Genomic DNA, 9,846 nt, shown 5'->3' on the forward strand with positions numbered 1-9,846 from the left:
CTGCCTGAAGCTGCACAGAAGCACCAGGAGGACCTCTCACTGCCTGAAGCTAACCATGAGAAGCACCAGGAGGACCTCTCACAGCCTGAAGCTGCTCAGAAGCACCAGGAGGACCTCTCACTGCCTGAAGCTGCACAGAAGCAGGAGGACCTCTCACTGCCTGAAGCTGCACAGAAGCAGGAGGACCTCTCACTGCCTGGAGCTGACCATGAGAAGCACCAGGAGGACCTCTCACAGCCTGGAGCTGACCATGAGAAGCAGCAGGAGGACCTCTCACTGCCTGAAGCTGCACAGAAGCACCAGGAGGACCTCTCACTGCCTGAAGCTAACCATGAGAAGCACCAGGAGGACCTCTCACAGCCTGAAGCTGCTCATGAGAAGCACCAGGAGGACCTCTCACAGCCTGAAGCTGCTCAGAAGCACCAGGAGGACCTCTCACTGCCTGAAGCTGCACAGAAGCAGGAGGACCTCTCACTGCCTGAAGCTGCACAGAAGCAGGAGGACCTCTCACTGCCTGGAGCTGACCATGAGAAGCACCAGGAGGACCTCTCACAGCCTGGAGCTGACCATGAGAAGCAGCAGGTGGACCTCTCACTGCCTGAAGCTGCTCAGAAGCACCAGGAGGACCTCTCACAGGCTCCAGAACAAAGTGAAGGTCCTGTGAGTTCATCTCAGTCTGAGCTCAGTATCATTGAGCCACTGTGGGAGAAACAGACCCGGAGCTCACAGGAACTGGAGGCTTTAAACTCCACCACAAACACACGAACTCTGAGTGCAGGAGCTGAGTGAGCAGTAGTAGTTAGTAGTAGTCTGTAGTAGTCTGTAGTAGTAGTCTGTAGTCTGTAGTAGTAGTTAGTAGTAGTTAGTAGTTAGTAGTAGTAGTAGTTTTCTCAGTGGGAGACCTTGTCCACAGCTGAACTCTGACCCACTACGCTGCCTCTTTCACCAACAGCTTTAATCTGATAATCACCTCAGCTCCTGTCTGCTGCTTTACCCTCACCACCTCACTCACCACCTCCTCCCTCACCACCTCCTCCCTCACCACCTCCTCCCTCACCACCTCCTCCCTCACCACCTCCGCCGGGAAGGGCATCAGGAGGCTTTGTGAGGCCCACCAGGGGGAGCCGGACCCCCCCTCTCACTGTCTCAGATATCAGCCTGAGCTACAGTCAAACATCAGAGGAAGGACCAGGAGGACCAGGAGGTCAAACCGTCTGAGATCAGTGACCACTGGTCTGGACAAAACAAAAGCTGCTGAAAAAGAAACATCAGATCTGTTTATTAAAGCTCTGATGCTGTTGGTCGTCAAAATGTAAAACAAACAAAATGAAGGAAAATGAATAAATGAATTTTTTGGTTGTGTATCAGTATCAAATGTAACGGCCCAGCCCTGGTCCAGCCCTGGTCCAGCCCTGGTCCAGCCCTGGTCCAGCCCAGTCTTTGTCTGTGAAGTGAACCAGGAGAACCAGGAGAACCAGGAGAACCAGGAGAACCAGGCTGTGTAATCACCAGAACAAGAAGAAACTCCACAAGCAGGTGAAGACGCGGCTCGGTAGCGCAGCGGTTAGCGCCTCTGCTTCACAGCTAGAAGGTTCCAGGTTCAATTCCCACCAGGACGGGGCCTTTCTGTGTGGAGTTTGCATGTTCTCCCCGTGCCTGCGTAGGTTTCCTCCGGGTACTCCGGTTTCCCCTACCACTAAAAACATGTGCAATAGGTGAATCCTCCAGCCAGGTGATTCTGACCATCAGCCTGGCCCCACATCATGGAGACGGGTCCACTGAGACGGGACCACTGCTCCTGACGGGTCGACCACTGCCCCAGCGGCATCGAAGGATGGGTTAAAGGCAGAGGACGAATTTCCCTACGGGGACAATAAAGTAAACAAACAAACAAGACAGGACTGAGGCGAACGAGGCGAACGCCCCCCCCACAACAACAATACTGACAACTGCATCAGTGATGATTTACCATCAGGACCATCTACACCAGGGGTGGCCAACCCGTGGCTCTCGAGCCACATGCGGCTCTCGGCCAATCAGAGTGCGGCTCTTTGCAAAATAACTGGTAAATATTTCCCATAAACTGTAACAGTCTTTGACCAAACATCCAGCCATCGCCTACAGACGCTGTTTCATCTCTACATGAATGAGAGTCTGTAGCTCCTCCTTCTCGAGGCGGCGTAAGAGGAGCCCGAGCACCTCACTCACAGCGGAGTGAGGTGCACGGTGTGGAGGCAGATCGTGGCTCTGGGATCAGCTTCTGCCTCATATTCACAGAAAAAGATCTACATTAGGAAATGGAAAAAAGTGGAGCTCTAACGAAGCTTATGATGCGAAGCTCGACATCGTAACACGGAAATACACAAAGTCATGACTTTCCTTCCACATGTGACAGAAACTGTAACAGATAAAACTTAAACAGACTCTCAGTCGTCCAGAGGCTCCTGGTTAGAGTTTATGAACTTTGTGCAGCCGAGAGTGTGTTCTCTCTGCACAGTCCAGTCAGGACGAAGCTGCACTGAGCCACAGGCCAGGGGCGGGTCAGAGGAGGGGCTCAGTGGGCAGGGGCGGGTCAGAGGAGGGGCTCAGTGGGCAGGGGCGGGTCAGAGGAGGGGCTCAGTGGGCAGGGGCGGGTCAGAGGAGGGGCTCAGTGGGCAGGGGCGGATCAGAGGAGGGGCTCAGTGGGCAGGGGCGGGTCAGAGGAGGGGCTCAGTGGGCAGGGGCGGGTCAGAGGAGGGGCTCAGTGGGCAGGGGCGGATCAGAGGAGGGGCTCAGTGGGCAGGGGCGGGTCAGAGGAGGGGCTCAGGGGGGCGGGTCAGAGGAGGGGCTCAGTGGGCAGGGGCGGGGTCAGAGGAGGGGCTCAGTGGGCAGGGGCGGGTCAGAGGAGGGGCTCAGTGGGCAGGGGCGGGTCAGAGGAGGGGCTCAGTGGGCAGGGGCGGATCAGAGGAGGGGGCTCAGTGGGCAGGGGCGGGTCAGAGGAGGGGCTCAGAGGGCAGGGGCGGGTCAGAGGAGGGGCTCAGGGGGCAGGGGCGGGTCAGAGGAGGGGCTCAGTGGGCAGGGGCGGGTCAGAGGAGGGGCTCAGTGGGCAGGGGCGGATCAGAGGAGGGGCTCAGTGGGCAGGGGCGGGTCAGAGGAGGGGCTCAGTGGGCAGGGGCGGGTCAGAGGAGGGGCTCAGGGGGCAGGGGCGGGTCAGAGGAGGGGCTCAGTGGGCAGGGGCGGATCAGAGGAGGGGCTCAGTGGGCAGGGGCGGGTCAGAGGAGGGGCTCAGTGGGCAGGGGCGGGTCAGAGGAGGGGCTCAGTGGGCAGGGGCGGGTCAGAGGAGGGGCTCAGTGGGCAGGGGCGGATCAGAGGAGGGGCTCAGTGGGCAGGGGCGGGTCAGAGGAGGGGCTCAGTGGGCAGGGGCGGGTCAGAGGAGGGGCTCAGTGGGCAGGGGCGGATCAGAGGAGGGGGCTCAGTGGGCAGGGGCGGGTCAGAGGAGGGGCTCAGGGGGCAGGGGCGGGTCAGAGGAGGGGCTCAGTGGGCAGGGGCGGATCAGAGGAGGGGGCTCAGTGGGCAGGGCCCCACATACAAACACACCCCAGCATTAAAAAATAAATAAAAAAACATCTAATTCTGTCTCAGTCAGAGCAGAAAGCAGAACATTTCAGTTAATAAACATGTATTTCAGTCTTGTTGAGGAGTAAAACCATTAAACACAATTATTGAACAAAAAAAGAAAAAGGCATAAAGTTAAAGTTTACTGTGATTAAATAAAACGGTCACATTCTATTTAATCACAATAAAGCACCGCCCCGGGGTCTCGCTCACGGGGCCTTTGTGGCTCTTCACAGGATCAAGGTTGAACATTTCGGCTCTTGGCCCCCCCTGATCTACCCTGTCATCCACTGTTACTTCAGTGTGACATGAGGGAAGGTATGATGGAGAACTTACCCCCCCCAGTAGCAGTGGCAGTAGTAATAGTAGTAGTAGTAGTAGTTACCTCTGAGGTAGAAGTACTGCAGGTGATTATGGTCAGTAGTACAGTAGCAGTAGTAGTAGTACATAGTAGTTACCTCTGAGGTAGAAGTACTGCAGGTGATTATGGTCAGTAGTACAGTAGCAGTAGTAGTAGTAGTAGTAGCAGTAGCAGTACTAATAGTAGTAGTAGTAGTAGTAGTAGTAGTAGTAGTAGTAGTATATAGTAGTAGTACATAGTAGTTACCTCTGAGGTAGAAGTACTGCAGGTGATTATGGTCAGTAGTACAGTAGCAGTAGTAGTACAGTAGTAGCAGTAGTAGTAGTTACCTCTGAGGTAGAAGTACTGCAGGTGATTATGGTCAGTAGTACAGTAGTAGTAGTAGTAGTAGTAGTTACCTCTGAGGTAGAAGTACTGCAGGTGATTATGGTCAGAAGTACAGTAGTACAGTAGCAGTAGTAGTAGTAGTAGTATATAGTAGTAATAGTAGTTACCTCTGAGGTAGAAGTACTGCAGGTGATTATGAACCACTTGTTCGTACGTTTCTTTGTTGCACAGTTTGACTCCGTTGGGAAACAGGATGTTCCTCTTCCTCCGCACCACAGCGCCCCCTGTGTCCGAGCGAGAGACCAGCTCGTCTGAGGAGAACATCTCCATGAGCGCCGAGTCTGCGGGCCGAGAACCCGGGTCTGAGAGTCCAGGACCCGGGTCTGAGAGTCCAGGACCCGGGTCTGAGAGTCCAGGACCCGGGTCTGAGAGTCCAGGACCCGGGTCTGAGAGTCCAGGACCCGGGTCTGAGAGCAGAGAGGACCCCAGGTCCGTGAGCCCAGAGTCCGGTCTGTGATCCAGGTTCAGACTGGAGAAATGTGCCGCTCCGATGGAAACTGTGGACAAACATCAGGAGGTTAGAACATCAGGAGGTGAGAACATCAGGAGGTTAGAACATCAGGAGGTGAGAACATCAGGAGGCGTCTGCGCAGACTGACCGAGGGAAGCGCCTCTAAACCCGGCCACTCTCTGAGCCGAGGCGTCTGCGCAGACTGACCGAGGGAAGCGTCTCTAAACCCGGCCACTCTCAGGAAGAGCCGCTGCGGGACAGCGCGTCAGTCTGACTCAACACATGCTCGTTTCAAGAATATCCTAATCAAACGTATTCGCTGCTGAGTTCTTAACACACTTATATAAAAGTAAATGTACCTGCAGTTCGCAGTTTTCTTGGAAAATGTGACGAAGCACAAAGAAAGAGCGTTACATCCAGACAGCGATGATGACGCTTCGACTGCGCTTTGTAAAACGGGCTAAAGGCGTAAATCTAAACTTTTTTGATAGAAATATTGAACCTTTTTTAATAATTAGGCCTGTCTCAAAAACACTTTGTTATGTTAGTCACTGACTTCGGTGACATGTTTAATATAGTTTTCTATATTCTTCTCTCTCTTTTTTACTGTCGGCCAATTTGGCCGATGGACATAATTTTTAACGGCCATTTGCTTTTCAAACCGGCCAAAAGCTACAGCCGGCTAACGGAAACCCTGGTCTCACCTCCTGATGTTCTAACCTCCACTCAGTTACCGGTGTTGAAGTAGATTATTTGGTCTGTGGTAATCGTTATATGTGGTAATTGAAGTAGAGTATTTGGTCTGAGGTAATTGAAGCAGAGTACTTGTGGTAATCGTTATATGAGGTAATTGAAGTAGAGTATTTGTTGTAATCGTTGTCGCTGGGCCAGAGTGAGAGTGAGTCTGTGACGGTAAAGATCTAAATGAGGAGATAATCCACAGACGGGGAAATCACTGGCACCTTCAGACCTTTGGACCTTTAGACCAACAGGAACTCGCTTTAACAACTGAGATCATGTTCTGACCCGGGAGTTCATCACACAGTTCATGAGCCAACGTCTCAGGAACTGCACTACGAAGGGAAACACGAGACTAGACAGGGTTAGGCTGTTCCAAAGTCTCTCACAGACTCAGAACAACCTTCAAACCCTGGTCAGAGTTGGGTTTGTAAATCAGTGGCTACAGAACCAGCAGCGAGTCCAACTGAAAGCTACATTCTTAACGACACAAACCAACACATAAAACATTCAAAAACATTCCTCCAAACTGTCCCTGGTCCTGCCTGCATTCATCAGGAAAAAACGGTCTTTGTGTATGGGCGTGATGTTTTAAAAGCAGGAGTTAAAGGTGTAAAGTTTTGGACTCTCTCCATTAAGTTCATATCCAGCACTGCAAAAAATAATGAACTAGATCAGTATAAACATCTCAATTTGAGCACAATAATCCACATTTAGCTGTTTTGACTGGATAAGAAGTTGTTGGGCATTTGTCCCAGATTATTTCACTTGTTCTGAGATGTTTCTGACTCGTTTCGATACATTTCGTTCTTATTTCAGGTCATTTTCTTTGCCAATGGGGAAAGAAAACTGGTCTTATCTCATTGGCAGTTTTTCTTTCTTATTTGAAGTGAGATTTACCCTAGAACTGGTCTGAAATGTCCTCAAACAAGCAAAGCAAACTCGGTCCGATCAGGAAAAGTGTCTGAATGAGTGAAAACCGCTCAAAACAAGAAACATTTCCTCAATTCAAGTCATTTAAGACGATGCTGGATGTATATTTTGTAGTGAGTACAGTGGTGAGTGAGCAGAGCCTCCAGAGACTGTTCCTCAGAGACACGGCGTTTAGCCACAGGTGCATCAGTGAACGGGACCACGGTTTGGAGCAGCCCCCCAGCAGACATCAGAAGAGACCACATATCACTACACTTAAAGGGGACCCACACATGATCTTTGGTCTCTAATGTTGTCTTCTTGATCTGCCAGGGACTGCAGATGGAAAGTCGTCTGGGATATATTTACATTTACATGTTCATTAATCTGCATTGTTCCTTTAAATAAATTCACATTTTGGTCCCTACAGTTTTCCTTTACTTTCTACAGGTCTAATTCCTGACAGTTGTATTGAGAACAAGGAGACATGTTCCACTGTCTCCAAAGGTTTACACACAGACACTGACCTGAGGAGAGGAAGAGCATCCAGGTCCAGAGCGCCGCCATGCTCCTAAAGTTCAGTCTAGTCCAGCGTTTGAAGTATCTCCACCCGGGCGCCTCTGAATCTGCTCCAGACCATGTTCAGACCATGGTGGGTTCAGCCCTGGCTCCTCCGCGCGGCTCCACAGTTCCTTCAGGTTTCCTTCAGGCGTGTTGTTCCCGGACTCCCCGCTGACTCGGCCTCTTCGCAGCAGATGGCTCTCCGCTCGGTCTTTGGCCTAATCCTCTTTGCTCCTGGATCAGTGTCAGGACTTTGGAGCCAGACTCACTCACCGGTGGCAGGGCGGTTGGCCCGGCGTCACGGTCACGGGTTCCACTCCCCACGATGATGCAGAGTTCACTTTCTTTAAAAGGAGGAAAAGAGAGGGATTCTCAGCGACCTGGGAAAACTGTTCACCCTCACCTGAACTGAGCAGTTTCTCCAGTGTGTCATTACCCAAATCTAAAAGCTTCTCTCAGATCAGTTTTGTTGGTCGAAGCTTTAAAATGAGGCCTGTAAACTCCAGTCTTTTAGATTTGGGTAAAGTCGAACGGGAGAAACGGTTCTCAACCTTTTAGACCCATTATAACAACCTCTCAACCCATTATAACAGTTCATTAGGATCGTGACCCCCACCCGGGTCAGACCATGGGAAAAACAGGGACATTAACCCCTTAACTCCCACCTGAACCGAGCACATTTTCTCCAGTTTGGCTTTACCCCAATCCAAAAGCTTCTGGAAAAAAGGTGAGAAAATAGTGACAAAACTGAGACGAAAACAATGATGGAAATGTGACAAAAAAGTGACAAAAATTTGACAAAAAAGTGAGAAAACATTGATGAAAAAGTGGCAAAAATGTCACAAAAAATGACCAAAAAAATGACAAAAATGCGATAAAAAATTAACAAAAAAATTACACAAATCTGACAAAAAAATTACAAAAATGCGATAAAAAATTAACAAAAAAATTACACAAATCTGACAAAAAAATTACAAAAATGTGACAAAAAATGACCAAAAAATGATGAAAAAGTTACAAAAATGAGCTGAATGCCCAACCAAAAAGTGACAAAAAATGTGATGACGTGAGGAAAAAGATCCTCTCAGTTCAGGCGGGAGTTAAGAGGTTAACCTTTATAACTCTTAAAAAACAAAGAAAAAACAATGGCTGAAACAAAAATGAATTAAATTTAGAACAAATAATGGCACCCTGGTAAAATAGTATATATGCTACGACGCCATAATAATAATAATAAAATATATATTTTATCTATATGCTCTGGCGACCCCCCAAATTTGTCTCGCGACCCCCACATTGAGAACCCTTGATATAGATGACACAGTGATATCGTCTGTCTGTAACCTGGAGATCGACATGAACTTTACCTAGAAACACCCTGGGACATCATCTGCAGACCCCACAGTCCTCCCTCTGGGGCATTTGAAAGGTTCATTCAGAAAGATATTCTTCAGTAATAACTTCCTCCATCACAGACTAACTAAAATAAAACGTCTTTGCGTCCACATCAAACAACACCAGCGTTTTAAACCTGCTTTAATCACTTGACTTAATTTAAGAGACTTTAGCTCATGTTTGTCTGAAGTTTAATCTGAGTCTGTCAGGAAAAAACTCAATAAATGATCGATTTAATGCTATATTATTTTATTTATCATCTTGAAAACCCAGAAAACTCTGATATAAAGTTACTAATCAGATTACAGCTGATCAAAAAGTGTTTTTAATGCGTTCATTCCCATGTCCGGCGATAGTTAGCATAACAGTAGCTATTAGCGCGTTAGCTCAGGGTTAGCTTCGCCCGTTAGCTTCGCCCGTTAGCCTCTTTTCGACCAAAACACATTAAAAAATTCTCACCATAGACGTTTTTACCTGAACCATCCCCTTAAATCCTCTTCACGCCTCCTCTGTCTCTTTTATTCTGCATTTATTCACTCAAAACTCCAAAAATGTCTCATTAAAAAGTAAACTTTTCTAGCTAGATGTGTTAGCTGGAGGTTAGCTCTTTTCCCGCCGCGGTCCGTCTTCAACTGAAAGTATCTTATTTATAGATCACAGGACAGACAGATAAACAGGGCTTTAAAGCTCTGAAACAGACACTTTACTTCATAATGGAGGAGTTTTGCCTATAAATCTGATCTATATTTAATCTATAAATTGGATGTAAATTGTCTCTTGCTCCTCGTTTTCTAAATTTTCTCCAAATAGAGTTCGGGAAAGTCCACAGTTACCATGGAGATCCGCCATCTTTGCAGCTGTTGGCATACATTTCCATAGACTAACATTAGCTATAAACAGTATAAAAAGTGGAGAAAATAGCCGTGGAACAACTCTGTTAGCTGCAGAGTTACTGCTGGTAAATACAGCTAACACACTGTGGTGTCCAAGTGTTTTAATGTGAACAATAACTCCAGTATTTTAACTTTTAAAATCTCCATTAATTTACAATTGCTGCTAATCCCATAATGCTTAGCGATATTACGTCACATTCCCGAACTCTATACTTTTTTACTTGTGTAAAATAATTTGAAAGTAATGTTACTCTTACGACTCGACCACGTCTGGCCATTTTCTCTAACAAAAAACACAAGTTCAAACACATTCTAAATTTTGCAAAAAATAATAATGAATTAAATACACTTTAGCCATTTTTGCTCCTAACTTTTCTTCCGTTTAGTCCAATATGCTTTTATTCACCAGCTTCCCGTGAGCTGAAGTCTATGAAGGGAAAGTCCCAGGTTTGTCACATTAAAGTAAAGTTGTTTAGCAGATCCACATTCTGATCCAAGAACAAAAGAAACAAAGCGTGTCTTTTACCTGGATGTGACTGATCTGAACCCCAATG

This window comes from Gobius niger, assembly GCF_951799975.1.
Source record: "Gobius niger genome assembly, chromosome: 23".
In the NCBI taxonomy this organism is placed as follows: domain Eukaryota; kingdom Metazoa; phylum Chordata; class Actinopteri; order Gobiiformes; family Gobiidae; genus Gobius; species Gobius niger.